The sequence below is a fragment of the Hypanus sabinus genome, unplaced genomic scaffold, assembly GCF_030144855.1.
Source record: "Hypanus sabinus isolate sHypSab1 unplaced genomic scaffold, sHypSab1.hap1 scaffold_597, whole genome shotgun sequence".
NCBI classification, from domain to species: domain Eukaryota; kingdom Metazoa; phylum Chordata; class Chondrichthyes; order Myliobatiformes; family Dasyatidae; genus Hypanus; species Hypanus sabinus.
In genome coordinates this window covers 58,747-71,887 of record NW_026781453.1, presented here as the reverse complement: position 1 = coordinate 71,887, position 13,141 = coordinate 58,747, and positions in this window count along the sequence as shown.

Sequence of the window (13,141 nt, the reverse complement as noted above, 5' to 3'; positions counted from 1 at the left end):
GCTCTCAGTTCATCACATTTGTTCCTGATGTTTCTTGCATTGAAGTACACACACTTTCGCCCTTCTAAATTACTATCTTTAAACCCTTTCTTCTGCTTCTCTTTGCTGAATGCCTCTCTATTTGTTAGATTTGTCTTTACTCCATGCACTACACTTGCAGTACTCGCATGACCTTAATCCTCTTCCACCTCATTATCTGCTCAAACACTCTTGTTCCCCTTCCCCTGTAAGTCTAGTTCAAACCCCCTCCTGTGCCTCCTAAACTTTTCTACTATGCTTCTAGCATCGAACTATCCGCAGCCCAGTCGAACATCAGTCGAACTGTGCTCAACCATTTGCCAAAGATCTAAACAACATCCAGTTCCGAAAACTCTCCAGTATCAGTTCTGGCTCTCCGAATATCAATCCCTTCCACTCCAGTTTAAGCCCCCAACCCAATCCCGAATGCCACAAGCAAACGTTCCCACTAGGGTATTAGACCCCTTCCAGTTCATCGCAAACCATCTTGTCTGCACAGGTCTCAAATTGCCAGGGGCAGGGACCCGTCACCGTTCGCTATCACTCTCTCTATAAGAGGAAAGGACACTGAATGATCTTGGTGTTTAGAAAGGAGAATGTCTCCGACTGATTTATTTGAAGAAATGGCGTAAGAGTCGCAGAAAGCTCGGAAGCAACTGTAAGAATTGCCTTGCATCAAATTTTATATTCCATTGTGTCATGGAGTCTGCTGAAAACAGAAATGGTTAAACATAACATCATGCTATCTTTGCACACATCTGTATGTGGGCGGCGACTGTCCAACCGGTTGAACTGATTTCAGCAGAAAGGCTGCACCCTGTTCTGAGAAATGCGTACGTGGGGGAACTTGGCCAACATACAGGGCCGCAGCTTGCACAGAGTCAAGCAGCTCTGAGTTTCACAGAAACGCACCCGGTGACGTCCTGCACTTGGGAAGATCTTCTGATTCGGAAACCCAGAGCAACACTCACAAAACTCTGAAGAAGCACAGAACAGCACAAAACAGTAAACAGTCGACATTTCGAGCCGAGTTCTTTCATCACGAATTAACCTTATCGCTAACCCACAACTCCTAAACCAGCCAAATATTCCTCTGCTCATTGTTTGAAATGAAGGGCGAAGGCCACTACTTGGAAATATGCCCACAAAGAAATAGAACATTGTTAATATTTTTTTCCGGCTTGTCATTTCCAACCAGACTATAGCCTGCGGGTTGTATCAGTGATGAAGAATTCATTAGCTCAGTGATAAACTTCTTCTCGCCATGTTGGTGTTTGTATCCCTGAGGTTGTGTTTACATGCTGGGATTTTTCCACACATTAGTTGTACAACGCATTGTACAAGTTGTACAAGGCATTGGTAAGGCCAAATTTAAAAATATTGTGTGCAGTTCTGGTCACCGAATTATAGGAAAAATATCAATAAATTAGAGAGAGTGCAGAGACGATTTACTAGGATGTTACCTGGGTTTCAGCAATTAAGTTACAGAGATAGGTTGAACAAGTTAGGTCTCTATTCATTGGAGCGTAGAAGGTTGAGGGGGGATTTGATCGAGGTATTTAAAATTTTGAGAGGGATAGATAGAGTTGACGTGAACAGGCTGTTTCCGTTGAGAGTAGGGGAGATTCAAACTAGGGGACATGATTTGAGAGTTAGGGGGCAGAAGTTTAAGGGAAACACGAGAGGGTATTTCTTTACTCAAAGAGTGATAACTGTGTGGAATGAGCTTCCTGTGGAAGTATTAGAGGCCAGTTCAGTTGTGTCATTTAAGGTAAAATTGGATCGGTATATTGACAGGAAAGGAGTGGAGGGTTATGGGCTGAGTGCGGGTAGGTGGGACTAGGTGAGTTTAAGGGTTCGGCACGGACTAGGAGGGCCAAGATGGCCTGTTTCCGTGCTGTGATTGTTAAATGGTTATATATGGTTATATTATATGAAGATTAAGAACTGTTCCAGAATCAGCAATACACGTTTCATGCGAGGGCTGTACAACAGTATCCTACACCATTTTTAATATAAGTTACTTCAGGTGAATACATCGATATATACCTGTTTCTTTTATTCTGTCCAGGTAGATTGTAATTGTTTGGAGCCCTTCTCGGTGGCCGGTGGAAGTAAAGATTTTTTTGATTATATTGAAGATGCTTGATAAACAGCGGGGTGGAGATCTATCAGACATAGAACATGGAACATAGGACAATGCAGCAAATTACAGGCCCTCCGGCCCAGAATGTTGTGCCGACCACCAGACCCTGCCTCCTATATAACCCCCCAACTAATATTCCTCCATATACCTGTCCAGTGGTCTCTTAAACTTCACCAGTGTATCTGCCTCCACCACTGACCCAGGCAGTGCATTCCACGCACCAACCACTCTCTGAGTGAAACATCTTCTTCTAATATCCTCTTTGAACTTCCCTCCTCTTACCTTAAATCCATGTTCTCTTGTTCTGAGCAGTGGTGCCGTGGGGAAGAGGCGATGGATGTCCACTCTGTCTATTCCTCTTAATACCGTGTACATCTCTATCATCTCTACTTTCATCCTTCTTCTCTCCAAAGAGTAAAGCCCTAGCTCCCTTAATCTCTGATCATAATCCGTACTCTCTGAACCAGGAAGCATCCTGGTAAATCTCCTCTGTATCCTTTCCAATGCTTCCACATCCTTCCTATAGTGAGGCGACCAGAACTGGACACAGTACTCCAAGTGTGGCCTAACTGGAGTTTTATAGAGCTGCATCGTTACATCGCGACTCTTAAACTCTATCCCTCGACTTATGAAAGCTGACACCCCATAAGCTTTCTTAACTACCCTATCTACCTGTGAGGCAACTTTCAGGGATCTGTGGACATGTACCACCAGATCCCTCTGATCCTCCACACTACCAAGTATCCTGCCATTTACTTTGTACTCTGCTTTGGAGTTTGTCCTTCGGAAGTGTACCACCTCACCCTTCTCAGGGTTGAACTCAATCTGCCACTTCTCAACCCACTTCTGCATCCTATCAATGTCTCTCTGGAATCTTCGACAATCCTCTACACTATCTACAACAACACCAACCTTTGCGTCATCTGCAAACATGCCAAACCACCCTTCTACCCCCACATTCAGATCGTTAATAAAAATCACAAAAAGTAGAGGTACCAGAACAGTTCCTTGTGGGACACCACTAGTCACAACCCTCCAATCCGAATGTACTCCCTCCACACGAACCTCTGCCTTCTGCAGGTAAGTCAATTCTGAATCCACCTGGACAAACTTCCCTGGATCCCATCCCGTTTGACTTTCTGAATAAGCCATTACCTTTTTTGAACAAGGGGACAACATTCACCTCACTCCAGTGCTCCGGTACCATTGCCGTGATCCCTTCAGCCACAAGGACCATATCTAACTTCCTCTTAAACATAGCCAATGAACAGGCCTCAACTGTTTCCTGTGGCAGAGAATTCCACAGATTCACCACTCTCTGTGTGAAGAGGTTTCTCCTCATCTCGGTCCTAAAAGGTTTCCCTTTATCCTTAAACAGTGACCCCTCGTTCTGGACTTCTCACATTTATCCACATTAAATTGCATCTGCCATGAATTCGCCCATTCACCTAACCTATCCTAGTCACCCTGCATCCTCTTAGCATCCTCCTCACAGCTAACACCGCCGCCCAGCTTCGTGTCATCCGCAAACTTGGAGATGCTGCATTTAATTCCCTCGTCTAAATCATTAATATATATTGTAAACAACTGGGGTCCCAGCACTGAATCTTGCGGTACCCCACTAGTTACTGCCTGCCATTCTGAAAAGGTCCCGTTTACTCCCACTCTTTGCTTCCTGTCTGCCAACCAATTCTCTATCCACATCAATACCATACCCCCAATACCGTGTGCTTTAAGTTTACACACTAATCTCCTGTGTGGGACCTTGTCAAAAGCCTTTTGAAAATCTAAATATACCACATCCACTGGCTCTCCCCTATCCACTCTACTAGTTACATCTTCAAAAAATTCTATAAGATTCGTCAGACATGATTTTCCTTTCACAAATCCATGCTGACCTTGTCGGATGATTTCACCTCTTTCCAAATGTGTTGTTATCACATCTTTGATAACCGACTCTAGCATTTTCCCCACCACCGATATCAGACTAACCGGTCTATAATTCCCCGGATTCTCTCTCCCTCCTTTTTTAAAAAGTTGGGTTACATTAGCCACCCTCCAATCCTCAAGAGCTAATCCAGAATCTAAGGAGTTTTGAAAAATTATCACTAATGCATCCACTATTTCTCGGGCTACTTCCTTAAGCACGCTGGGGTGCAGACCATCTGGCCCTAGGGATTTATCTGCCTTTAATCCCTTCAATTTACTTAACACCACTTCCCTACTAACATGCATTTCCCTCAGTTCCTCCATCTCTCTAGATCCTCGGTCCCTTACGATTTCCGGAAGATTATTTATGTCCTCCTTAGTGAAGACAGAACCAAAGTAGTTATTCAATTGGTCTGCCATGTCTTATTTCCCTATGATCAATTCACCTGTTTCTGACTGTAAGCGACCTGCATTTGTCTTGACCAATCTTTTTCTTTTCACATATCTATAAAAGTCTTTACAGTCCGTTTGTTCCCTGCCAGCTTTCTGTCAGAATCTTTTTTCCATTTCCTAATTAAGCCCTTTGTCCTCCTCTGCTGGTCTCTGAATTTCGCCCAGTCCTCAAGTGTGCCGCTTTTTTTTGCTACTTTATATGTTTCTTCTTTGGACTTGATACTATCCCTAATTTCCCTTGTCAGCCACGGAGGCACTACTTTCCCTGGTTTATTCTTTTGCCAAACTGGGATGAACAATTGTTGTAGTTCATCCATGCGATCTTTAAATGCTTGCCATTACATATCCACCGTCAACCTTTTAAGTATCATTTGCTAGTCTGTCTTAGCTTATTCACGTCTCATACCTTCAAAGTTACCCTTCTTTAAGTTCAGAACCTTTGTATCTGAAGTAACTATGTCACTCTCCATCTGAATGAAGAATCCCACCATATTATGGTCACTCTTACCCAAGGGGCCTCGCACGACAAGATTGCTAACTAACCCTTCCTCATTGCTCAATACCCAATCTAGAATGGCCTGCTCTCTAATTGGTTCCTTGACATGTTGGTTCAGAAAGTCATTCCGCCTACATTGCAAGAAATCCTCTTCCTCAGCACTCTTACCAATTTGGTTCACCCAATCTATATGTAGATTGAAGTCACCCATTATAACTAACGTTTCTTTTATTGCACGCATTTCTAATTTCCTGTTGAATGCCATCCCCAACCTCACTACTACTGTTAGGTGGACTGTACACAACTCCCACCAGCGTTTTCTGCCCCTTAGTGTTATGCAGCTCTACCCATATCGATTCCACAAACTCCAGGCTAATGTCCTTCCTTTCTATTGAGTTAATCTCCTCTCTAACCAGAAATTCTACCCCAACTCCTTTTCTTTCCTGTCTATGCCTCCTGAATATTGAATATCCATGGATGTTGAGCTTCCAACCTTGTTCACCCTGGAGTCATGTCTCTGTGATCCCAACTATATCATATTCATTAATAACTATCTGCACATTCAATTCATCCACTTTGTTACGAATACTCCTCGCATTGACACACAAAGCTTTTAGGCTTGTTCTTACAACACTCTTAGCCCTTGAACATCCTCCTGAACAGCAGTAGCAAACGCTCCCCCTAGGACACTGGTTCCAGTCCAGCCCAGGTGCAGACTATCCCGTTTATACTGGTCCCACCTCTCCCAGAACTGGTTCCAATGCCCCAGAAATTTGAATCCCTCCCCCTTGCACCATTTTCAAGCCACGTATTCATCTGAAATATCCTGCTATTTCTAGCACATGGCACTGGTAGTAATCCAGATATTATTACCTTTGTGGTCCTACTTTTTAGTTTATCTCCTAACTCCCTAAATTCACCTTGTAGGACCTCATCCCGTTTTGTACTTATATCGTTGGTCCCTATGTGCAGCACGACCACTGGCGGTTCAACCTCCCATTCCAGAATGTCCTACAGCCGCTCAGAGACATCCTTGATCCTTGCACCAGGGAGGCAACATACCATCCTGGAGTCTCGTTTGCGGCTGCAGAAAAGCCTATCTATTCCCTTTACGGACGAATCCCCTTTCACTATAGCTCTCTCACTCCTCTTCCTTCCCTCCTGTGCCGGAGAGCCACCCATGGTGCAATGAACTCGGCTGCTGCTGCCTTCCCCTGATGAGACATCTCCCCCAACAGTATCCAAAACAGTATATCTGTTTAGGAGGGAGATGACCTCAGGGGACTCCTTCACTACCTGTCTCCTGCTACGCTGTCTCGTGGCCACCCCTTCCCTTTCTGCCTATGTAGCCTTTACCTGCGGTGTGGCCAACTCACTGAACGTGCTATTCACGACTTTCTCAGCATCGCGGATGCTCCAGTATGAATCCAATCGCAGCTCCAGACGCTCAATGCGGTCTGCCAGAAGCTGCAGTCGGACACACTTCCTGCACACATAGTCGTCAGGCACACTGGAAGTATCCCTGATTTCCCACATGCTGCAGGAGGAACAAACCACGGGGCCGATCTCAGCTGCCATGACCTACCCAATACTTGCCGCAACTTTTGAATCTTTCCCCTTTGAAAGGAACTTACCCGGCCTTACCTCATTTGCAGTGAAGCTCGTCCTCAGCCTCTGCTTGCCGAAGCCTCTCGAGTCAAAGCCTCAGATCTCCACTCCTTCACTGGCCCACTCACGCACTGGCCGCTTTCCACTGGTGGAATGGTGCGATGGCGCTGAATTTCCACTGAACAGGTCGACAAAGACCAAACGGATAATTCCGCCGCTGCTCACGTACTGACACTTTAACCCTATCGATAATACAAACACAATCACACAAAACAATTCTCAACTGCAAGATCCAGTACCGGCAGTCGGTTGGACTGAACGTCCCCACCAAATACCCTCAGACAGATCACAGCAAATCACACCCTTCCAGCAAACATGTTTCAATAGCAGCTACAACGTCATATTTCCAGGTATCAATCCATGTTCTACGCTCACCCACATTTCTTACAATGCTCCCAGCATTAAAATAGATGCATTTAAGTCATTCTCCACCTCTTACTCTCTGCTTATCCCTAACGGTGCAAACAAATTTATTATCTTTTTCAGCCTTCTCCCCTACATCTTCGGTCCGAGTGCTCCACTACTCTGTCACCTGCCGATCCTCCCTCACACACTCTCTACTAGCTTTTTCTATTTGTGAACCAACCAGCTCTCTTCTACTCTCTTCAATTTGATTCCCACCCCCAAGCATTCCAGTTTAAAGTCTCCACAGTAGCCTGAGCAAATCTCCCCGCCGGGATATTGGTCCCCCGGGGATTCGAGTGAAACCCTGTCTTTGTGTACAGGACACACCTCCGGACTGCTGCCGGGCCCATGCGGCGGTGAGGGCAGGGGACACCAATACAAACCGGACGGGTCGCACTACAAGAGGGGACCAATATCCTTCAGGGCAGGTTTGATAGAGCTGCTGGGAATAGATTAGACTGATATACCAGGGGCTGGGAAGAGGGAGGAGCAGAGTAGGACCTCAAGGGTAGTAACCTCGGGATTGCTGCCTATGCACGCGGCAGTGAGCATAGGAACATAATGGGGTCGCCACCTCTTCTGGGGCAGGGGGTTCTGTACAAAAGTGACGGGTTACACTTGAATCAGAATGAGGTCGCCACCTCTTCTGGGGCAGGGGGTTCTGTACAAAAGTGACGGGTTACACCTGAATGAGGTCGCCACCTCTTCTGGGGCAGGGGGTTCTGTACAAAAGTGACGGGTTACACTTGAATCAAAATGAGGTCGCCACCTCTTCTGGGGCAGGGGGTTCTGTACAAAAGTGACGGGTTACACTTGAATCAGAATGAGGTCGCCACCTCTTCTGGGGCAGGGGGTTCTGTGCAAAAGTGACGGGTTACACTTGAATCAAAATGAGGTCGCCACCTCTTCTGGGGCAGGGGGGTCTGTACAAAAGTGACGGGTTACACTTGAATCAGAATGAGGTCGCCACCTCTTCTGGGGCAGGGGGTTCTGTACAAAAGTGACGGGTTACACTTGAATCAGAATGAGGTCGCTACCACTTCTGGGGCAGGGGATTCTGTACAAAAGTGACGGGTTACACTTGAATCAGAATGAGGTCGCCTCCTCTTCTGGGGCAGGGGGTTCTGTACAAAAGTGACGGGTTACACTTGAATCAGAATGAGGTCGCCACCTCTTCTGGGGCAGGGGGTTCTGTACAAAAGTGACGGGTTACACTTGAATCAGAATGAGGTCGCCACCTCTTCTGGGGCAGGGGGTTCTGTACAAAAGTGACGGGTTACACTTGAATCAGAATGAGGTCGCCACCTCTTCTGGGGCAGGGGGTTCTGTACAAAAGTGACGGGTTACACTTGAATCAGAATGAGGTCGCTACCTCTTCTGGGGCAGGGGATTCTGTACAAAAGTGACGGGTTACACTTGAATCAGAATGAGGTCGCCTCCTCTTCTGGGGCAGGGGGTTCTGTACAAAAGTGACGGGTTACACTTGAATCAGAATGAGGTCGCCACCTCTTCTGGGGCAGGGGGTTCTGTACAAAAGTGACGGGTTACGCTTGAATCAGAATGAGGTCGCCACCTCTTCTGGGGCAGGGGTTTCTGTACAAAAGTGACGGGTTACACTTGAATGAGGTCGCCACCTCTTCTGGGGCACGGGGTTCTGTACAAAAGTGACAGGTTACACTTGAATCTCTTCTGGGGCAGGGGGTTCTGTACAAAAGTGACGGGTTACACTTGAATCAGAATGGGGTCGCCACCTCTTCTGGGGCAGGGCGTTCTGTACAAAAGTGACGGGTTACACTTGAATCAAAATGAGGTCGCCACCTCTTCTGGGGTAGGGGGTTCTGTACAAAAGTGACGGGTTACACTTGAATCAGAATGAGGTCGCCACCTCTTCTGGGGCAGGGGGTTCTGTACAAAAGTGACGGGTTACACTTGAATCAGAATGAGGTCGCCACCTCTTCTGGGGCAGGGGTTTCTGTACAAAAGTGACGGGTTACACCTGAATGAGGTCGCCACCTCTTCTGGGGCAGGGGGTTCTGTACAAAAGTGACGGGTTACACTTGAATCAAAATGAGGTCGCCACCTCTTCTGGGGCAGGGGGTTCTGTACAAAAGTGACGGGTTACACTTGAATCAGAATGAGGTCGCCACCTTTTCTGGGGCAGGGGGTTCTGTACAAAAGTGACGGGTTACACTTGAATCAGAATGAGGTCGCTACCTCTTCTGGGGCAGGGGATTCTGTACAAAAGTGACGGGTTACACTTGAATCAGAATGAGGTCGCCTCCTCTTCTGGGGCAGGGGGTTCTGTACAAAAGTGACGGGTTACACTTGAATCAGAATGAGGTCGCCACCTCTTCTGGGGCAGGGGGTTCTGTACAAAAGTGACGGGTTACACTTGAATCAGAATGAGGTCGCCACCTCTTCTGGGGCAGGGGGTTCTGTACAAAAGTGACGGGTTACACTTGAATCAGAATGAGGTCGCCACCTCTCCTGGGGCAGGGGGTTCTGTACAAAAGTGACGGGTTACACTTGAATCAGAATGAGGTCGCTACCTCTTCTGGGGCAGGGGATTCAGTAAAAAAGTGACGGGTTACACTTGAATCAGAATGAGGTCGCCTCCTCTTCTGGGGCAGGGGGTTCTGTACAAAAGTGACGGGTTACACTTGAATCAGAATGAGGTCGCCACCTCTTCTGGGGCAGGGGGTTCTGTACAAAAGTGACGGGTTACGCTTGAATCAGAATGAGGTCGCCACCTCTTCTGGGGCAGGGGGTTCTGTACAAAAGTGACGGGTTACACTTGAATCAGAATGAGGTCGCCACCTCTTCTGGGGCAGGGGTTTCTGTACAAAAGTGACGGGTTACACTTGAATGAGGTCGCCACCTCTTCTGGGGCACGGGGTTCTGTACAAAAGTGACAGGTTACACTTGAATCTCTTCTGGGGCAGGGGGTTCTGTACAAAAGTGACGGGTTACACTTGAATCAGAATGGGGTCGCCACCTCTTCTGGGGCAGGGCGTTCTGTACAAAAGTGACGGGTTATACTTGAATCAAAATGAGGTCGCCACCTCTTCTGGGGTAGGGGGTTCTGTACAAAAGTGACGGGTTACACTTGAATCAGAATGAGGTCGCCACCTCTTCTGGGGCAGGGGGTTCTGTACAAAAGTGACGGGTTACACTTGAATCAGAATGAGGTCGCCACCTCTTCTGGGGCAGGGGTTTCTGTACAAAAGTGACGGGTTACACCTGAATGAGGTCGCCACCTCTTCTGGGGCAGGGGGTTCTGTACAAAAGTGACGGGTTACACTTGAATCAAAATGAGGTCGCCACCTCTTCTGGGGCAGGGGGTTCTGTACAAAAGTGACGGGTTACAATTGAATCTCTTCTGGGGCAGGGGGTTCTGTACAAAAGTGACGGGTTACACTTGAATCAGAATGGGGTCGCCACCTCTTCTGGGGCAGGGCGTTCTGTACAAAAGTGACGGGTTACACTTGAATCAAAATGAGGTCGCCACCTCTTCTGGGGTAGGGGGTTCTGTACAAAAGTGACGGGTTACACTTGAATCAGAATGAGGTCGCCACCTCTTCTGGGGCAGGGGGTTCTGTACAAAAGTGACGGGTTACACTTGAATCAGAATGAGGTCGCCACCTCTTCTGGGGCAGGGGTTTCAGTACAAAAGTGACGGGTTACACTTGAATGAGGTCGCCACCTCTTCTGGGGCAGGGGGTTCTATACAAAAGATACGGGTTACACTTGAATCAAAATGAGGTCGCCACCTCTTCTGGGGCAGGGGGTTCTGTACAAAAGTGACGGGTTACACTTGAATCAGAATGAGGTCGCCTCCTCTTCTGGGGCAGGGGGTTCTGTACAAAAGTGACGGGTTACACTTGAATCAGAATGAGGTCGCCACCTCTTCTGGGGCAGGGGGTTCTGTACAAAAGTGACGGGTTACACTTGAATCAGAATGAGGTCGCCACCTCTTCTGGGGCAGGGGGTTCTGTACAAAAGTGACGGGTTACACTTGAATCAGAATGAGGTCGCCACCTCTTCTGGGGCAGGGGTTTCTGTACAAAAGTGACGGGTTACACTTGAATGAGGTCGCCACCTCTTCTGGGGCACGGGGTTCTGTACAAAAGTGACAGGTTACACTTGAATCTCTTCTGGGGCAGGGGGTTCTGTACAAAAGTGACGGGTTACACTTGAATCAGAATGGGGTCGCCACCTCTTCTGGGGCAGGGCGTTCTGTACAAAAGTGACAGGTTACACTTGAATGAGGTCGCCACCTCTTCTGGGGCACGGGGTTCTGTACAAAAGTGACAGGTTACACTTGAATCTCTTCTGGGGCAGGGGGTTCTGTACAAAAGTGACGGGTTACACTTGAATCAGAATGGGGTCGCCACCTCTTCTGGGGCAGGGCGTTCTGTACAAAAGTGACGGGTTACACTTGAATCAAAATGAGGTCGCCACCTCTTCAGGGGTAGGGGGTTCTGTACAAAAGTGACGGGTTACACTTGAATCAGAATGAGGTCGCCACCACTTCTGGGGCAGGGGGTTCTGTACAAAAGTGACGGGTTACACTTGAATCAGAATGAGGTCGCCACCTCTTCTGGGGCAGGGGGTTCTGTACAAAAGTGACGGGTTACACTTGAATCAGAATGAGGTCGCCACCTCTTCTGGGGCAGGGGTTTCTGTACAAAAGTGACGGGTTACACTTGAATGAGGTCGCCACCTCTTCTGGGGCAGGGGGTTCTGTACAAAAGTGACGGGTTACACTTGAATCAAAATGAGGTCGCCACCTCTTCTGGGGCAGGGGGTTCTGTTCAAAAGTGACGGGTTACACTTGAATCAGAATGAGGTCGCCACCTCTTCTGGGGCAGGGGGTTCTGTGCAAAAGTGACGGGTTACATTTGAATCAAAATGAGGTCGCCACCTCTTCTGGGGCAGGGGGTTCTGTACAAAAGTGACGGGTTACACTTGAATCAGAATGAGGTCGCCACCTCTTCTGGGGCAGGGGGTTCTGTACAAAAGTGACGGGTTACACTTGAATCAGAATGAGGTCGCCACCTCTTCTGGGGCAGGGGGTTCTGTACAAAAGTGACGGGTTACACTTGAATCAGAATGAGGTCGCTACCTCTTCTGGGGCAGGGGATTCTGTACAAAAGTGACGGGTTACACTTGAATCAGAATGAGGTCGCCTCCTCTTCTGGGGCAGGGGGTTCTGTACAAAAGTGACGGGTTACACTTGAATCAGAATGAGGTCGCCACCTCTTCTGGGGCAGGGGGTTCTGTACAAAAGTGACGGGTTACGCTTGAATCAGAATGAGGTCGCCACCTCTTCTGGGGCAGGGGGTTCTGTGCAAAAGTGACGGGTTACATTTGAATCAAAATGAGGTCGCCACCTCTTCTGGGGCAGGGGGTTCTGTACAAAAGTGACGGGTTACACTTGAATGAGGTCGCCACCTCTTCTGGGGCACGGGGTTCTGTACAAAATTGACAGGTTACACTTGAATCTCTTCTGGGGCAGGGGGTTCTGTACAAAAGTGACGGGTTACACTTGAATCAGAATGGGGTCGCCACCTCTTCTGGGGCAGGGCGTTCTGTACAAAAGTGACGGGTTATACTTGAATCAAAATGAGGTCGCCACCTCTTCTGGGGTAGGGGGTTCTGTACAAAAGTGACGGGTTACACTTGAATCAGAATGAGGTCGCCACCTCTTCTGGGGCAGGGGGTTCTGTACAAAAGTGACGGGTTACACTTGAATCAGAATGAGGTCGCCACCTCTTCTGGGGCAGGGGTTTCTGTACAAAAGTGACGGGTTACACCTGAATGAGGTCGCCACCTCTTCTGGGGCAGGGGGTTCTGTACAAAAGTGACGGGTTACACTTGAATCAAAATGAGGTCGCCACCTCTTCTGGGGCAGGGGGTTCTGTACAAAAGTGACGGGTTACAATTGAATCTCTTCTGGGGCAGGGGGTTCTGTACAAAAGTGACGGGTTACACTTGAATCAGAATGGGGTCGCCACCTCTTCTGG